Consider the following 5,627-nt stretch of genomic DNA (forward strand, 5'->3'; position numbering starts at 1 on the left):
ACTTGAACTTTTTCACTTTTCTGCCGTTTGAGACTTTCAAAAAAATGTTTGGGAAAAAGAAATCATAAAACCTGATGAGCTTGTTTGAGATTCAAGAGATTTTAGAGAGAAATTGGTGGCGACGAGGAAGTGCGACTTTAAACTCGTGCAGTTCTTTAGGAGGTGCCGGAGTCGCGACCCCCGGGACGTCCCACCTGTGGAAAGCCTCCGACCTCCAGCAGCAGCAGCCCGTTTCCCATTAGGTCCGTGGCTTTGATCCCCCGGAGGCCAGTTCTCTTTAGCTCCGCTTTCACTGCTCACACAGCAGAAACCTGCCGGGTCAGACGGAGGGAAAGCCGCCGCGGCGCCGCGTTGCAATTAGATGCCCCATTATATAAAGGCATATTCAGATAACAGGGGCACCAATGAGGTCACTCCGTGCCTTTTGTTGTGGGATTAATGAGATTTTTAATAAAACAAAAAAATGCCTCCTTCCTTATTGTAATGACCTAATGAGTGGGCCGGTGGCGCCGGGCCATGTTGGTGGGAACGTCCTGCGGTCGCACCCGTCTCTCCGTGCCCCTCCATCCCTTCCTTGCACCTGCAGCCCCCCGGCGCCGCCCCGTGCTTTCCGGACCCCCTCCTCCAGTGTTTGTATTCAAAGCTCGGCACCAAACGAGTGTTTAATTACCATAAAATGCTATCGGCATTTAGCCCTGTGACACGATGAATGGCAACATAGAGCTCATTGAGGTTATCAACAAGGGGACCACTGGTCAATTGGGTCATTGATTTGGATTGTTTGACAGACCCGGAGCCGAGGCCGCAGGAGCAAGCAAAGTTCAAAAATCCCCCTCAGTTGGATCGAGAAGTTTGTCACAGAATCTGTTGGACGGGGCTGTCAGGAGCGATTAGGGGGCATGAAAGGCCTCAGCGATCAAACGGGGCTCGTCCCAACGCTGCACATTTAATTAGAATTTGCATGTCTTTGTCCCTGACCCCTCAGCAGGCATGATCTGATTACAAGGGTGAACAGTTACCGCCGGGGGAACGAGGAACTCGCACCGAGCGAACCGCACTCGCAGAAAAAAAAACATCAAGTCTTTCTTCTTTTCTCCCAGATTGTCGTCTTGGCGACGTCGCCGCCGAGATTCACCGGGAGGATCGACGACGACGCGGAGACGAGCCGGCCGGCCGACGTTCAGCGGCTCAGGTCTCACTCCTTAGTCTACTTGGTCTCCCACTGAATTGTGGGAGTTTGTGGAGTGGGGGGGGGGGGGGCGCTCACTGGCTCATTAATTGGGAGGCACAGCGCCCTTTGACCCCCATGATGCAGGGTGACAGGGCAAACGAGGAGAGGCGATTGGCCTCCGCCGCCGCGGTTGAACGTGGCACCAGCGGTGTTTCCAGAGGGGAAGAGGGCAGCGAGGGAAAACACGTCCCATCTTTGTTCTTTCACATTTCACCTGTCGCTGTTTCTCTCCTCTTTTCTTTTCTCTTTCATTTCACACCCGAGGGGCTGAGAATTTGATTATTACGAGGACATTTTGAAAACAATATGTTCATGTCTGAATAGCGCAGCAATTAAAACCATGTGAATCAAATTTAAATTTCTTTTATAAATTAAATAAGTTTGTGCTTGAGATTTAAATTGAACGATGATGACGATGGAAATTTGTTCTTGCGTCTCGTCATGGAAAAACAATTTAAAAAATAAATAATTCTTATGATGTGGTGATCAAAAAAGATGTAATTGAGGTTTGATATTTCACAATTTAACTAAAAATGTCATTATAAAGAACCATAAATTAGAAGAAAACAGATATATAGAATTTGAATGAAAAACTTTACATAACATTGAATACAAATACGCAGGTTTTCTGCTTTGTTGATTCTCTTCAAATAAAAGTTTTCATATCAACACTGATACTGAAATATCTTTGACAGGCAGATATATATAATAATAAACCAGTCGAGCTCTAGATATTAATACATAAATGTAAATGTACATGTAAATCATATAAACTTTTAAACTTCATTGTTTATAATTTAATTATTAGACGTCACCTTTTTCAAGTGGTAAAAATTAATTGTTGTTTTAAAATTAAAGTTATTTGTACAGTGACTTTACTGGTTCAACATTTAATAGATTTTCCTTTAAAAAAAGAATCAATTCTAAACTGTCACTAAGATTCAGTTTGAACCACTGAACGATGGACTGTACGCTCATGATTTCTGAATTATACTTTATATGTAAAATGACCCTTTTACATATTAATCATATATAAATAATAAAATCATTGAAAGTTGTTTAAATTTAGATTTTATATATATTCTTTTAATAATAATAATGATCATCTGTTTTTTAAATTATTTTGCGATATGATTGGTTCATGTTTATTTTTTTTCTCCTGCCTTAATTTCTCTGCTCGTTGAAGGTTCGTTTCATCCGTCTTAAACGTTTCACACTAATGAATCTGTAACAGTAAACTGTGACTTGATGTGATGTGAAGGTTCCATGCGTTTGGGTAGAAACAGGCCTGTGTGTGTGTGAGTGTGTGAGTGTGTGCGTGTGTGTGTGTGTGTGTGAGTGTGTGTGTGTGTGTGTGTGTATGAGTGTGTGTGAGTGTGTGTGTGTGTGTGTGTGTGTGTGTGTGTGAGTGTGTGTGTGAGTGTGTGAGTGTGTGAGTGTGTGTGTGTGTGTGTGAGTGTGTGAGTGTGTGTGTGTATGTGTGTGTGTGTGTGTGTGTGTGTGTGTGTGTGTGAGTGTGTGTGTGTGTGTGTGTGAGTGATGGAGGTCGTTAGTGTGTTTGCATGTCGTCTTTGTTAAAGTGTCTCCAGTGTGTCTGGGACGGCGGGACAGCGGCACGCACCGCGTCCTGCTCCCACATCACTTCACCCGGCTTCCCTCCTCTTTCTTCACCTCCTCACTTTCTCTACATCCCGTCTGATCTCTGCTCCGCTTCCGACTTCACGTCCTCCTCTTTGCGGTTTCCCTTCATCGCCGCCTCTGACCAATCAGGAGCGAGCGCCGGGTCCATCCTGCTGACACCAGTGTGTCATTGTCAGGGGGAAGCTGTGTGATGTCCTACTGAGCTGAACCTCAAGTCGAATTAGTGGAACTTCTTCATCTGCGTCGATGTGCGTCACTGACCGTCCGACGGACGTCAGACAGTGACGTCCCCGAGCCAATGAGAAACAACCGTCAATGAGAAACAATCGTCAGTGAGAAACAATCGTCAATGAGAAACAATCGTCAATGAGAAACAATCGTCAATGAGAAACAATCGTCACCTAGAAACAATCGTCAGTGAGAAACAATCGTCACCTAGAAACAATCGTCACCTAGAAACAATCGTCAATGAGAAACAACCGTCACCTAGAAACAATCGTCAATGAGAAACAATCGTCAATGAGAAACAACCGTCAATGAGAAACAATCGTCACCTAGAAACAATCGTCAGTGAGAAACAATCGTCACCTAGAAACAATCGTTGATGAGAAACAATCGTCACCTAGAAACAATCGTTGATGAGAAACAATCGTCAATGAGAAACAATCGTCATTGAGAAACAATCGTCAATGAGAAACAATCGTCAATGAGAAACAATCGTCAGTGAGAAACAATCGTCAGTGAGAAACAATCGTCAATGAGAAACAATCGTCAGTGAGAAACAATCGTCAATGAGAAACAATCGTCAATGAGAAACAATCGTCAGTGAGAAACAATCGTCAATGAGAAACAATCGTCAATGAGAAACAATCGTCATTGAGAAACAATCGTCAATGAGAAACAATCGTCAGTGAGAAACAATCGTCAATGAGAAACAATCGTCAGTGAGAAACAATCGTTGATGAGAAACAATCGTCAGTGAGAAACAATCGTCAATGAGAAACAATCGTCAATGAGAAACAATCGTCAATGAGAAACAATCGTCAATGAGAAACAATCGTCAGTGAGAAACAACCGTCAATGAGAAACAATCGTCAATGAGAAACAATCGTCAATGAGAAACAATCGTCAATGAGAAACAATCGTCAATGAGAAACAATCGTCAATGAGAAACAATCGTCAATGAGAAACAACCGTCGATGAGAAACAACCGTCGATGAGAAACAACCGTCGATGAGAAACAATCGTCGATGAGAAACAATCGTCAATGAGAAACAATCGTCAATGAGAAACAATCGTCGATGAGAAACAATCGTCAGAGATTTTCCTGCCGTGTTCTCATATTGTCTGGAATCGTCCGGAGCCACATTTGTGGCGTCTCTCCCGATAAGTTGAGGGAAACGTTCGGACTTCAGTTTGCGTCAGAAGAGATCTTTCGTCTCAGCTGTTTGGGCTGAGATGGTGATTCACGAGGATCGAACCTGATCATCCGTGAACTCTTTCCCCTCCGTGTTCAGACAGTGTCGGTTCCTCTTGTACTTTTCATTCTGGACTCGACGCGAGCGCTCACGTCCGCGTCGCGGCGGCTCGCCGTCCGTCGGCGGCGGCGGCCTGCGGCGGCGTTCAGCAGCCTCTCGCCTTGTGCTTTTTTTTTGACGGTGTTGTTTGTTGTGCGAACATCTCAAGAGACACCAGGTCCTGGGAATCACTTGACAGCAGCTCATTTTCCAAATGACAGGGCCTGACGTCGGAATGACGAAAGTTGAAATGATATGATTCTGCTCTCCGATCGCGGTGCGCCGGGGCGGAAAACGGGCTCCTTGTGCTTGGCCGTGGTTTGTGGAACTCCCTGAACCCTGAAATAATGACCCGTCCTTGTTCATTAGTGTCTACTCGCTCAATCATAACACATCAGAGATGAGTTCAGCATTCAGGCGCAGGACAATTGACCTTGTGTGTGCCCTTCCTCACCAGCGAGCTGTCACAGGCCTTCATCCAAATTGAGGCAATTAGCTGCGATGTGTCTCCCCCGTTACAGCTGAGTGTTTCCACTGTGTCCTAATGACAGCAGCAGGACATGGCCTAATCAGCCGCGGCGTTTCCCCAGAGTTCACATCCACTCGGCGCTGGCACACCCAGGGCGCCGCGCCGGGGGGGGGGGGGGGGGGACGCCGCCGCGCCGGGGACACATCAGGTGAGCGCGTTTGGAAACACGACGCCATTTTGTCTTGAGATCGTCACAAACGGCTTTTCATAGTTTCGCACTGAGTCAAAGTCTTTTCTTTTTTTTCCCTCCGTCACCGACGGGTTGGTTTGTCTGGTCATCAGCAGAATTCTGCAAAAAATCACTGAACGTATTTCCAGTGATGGACAGAGACGAGGTGACGGTTCTGAATCTCTTCTCTCTCTCTCTTTTAAAAATTGGCGTTCATTAAAACTAAAGATATAAGAATATTAAATATGTACAAAATGTATTTACAGTCCGCCGACGTCTGCGTCCGACAGAACGGGCGGCAAGTAAAACAACACAAGAAAATTTGCTTGCCGTTTGGTGTGAACACAGCGTAATATGTTTTTTGAAAAATTAAAATATCACAAGGTGCATATCATCTGGAAGACCACATCATACCCTTTACTTTAAAGCCCCAGTGTGTTACTTTCTTTTACTTTTCTGGAGGCATCCGGTGGTAAAGTTGCAAACGGCGCCCAACTGAGCGACCGACAGGGGACACTTTATGGCGGCGCACCGCTGATT

This window comes from Scophthalmus maximus, chromosome 10, assembly GCF_022379125.1.
Source record: "Scophthalmus maximus strain ysfricsl-2021 chromosome 10, ASM2237912v1, whole genome shotgun sequence".
Taxonomy (NCBI): Eukaryota; Metazoa; Chordata; class Actinopteri; order Pleuronectiformes; family Scophthalmidae; genus Scophthalmus; species Scophthalmus maximus.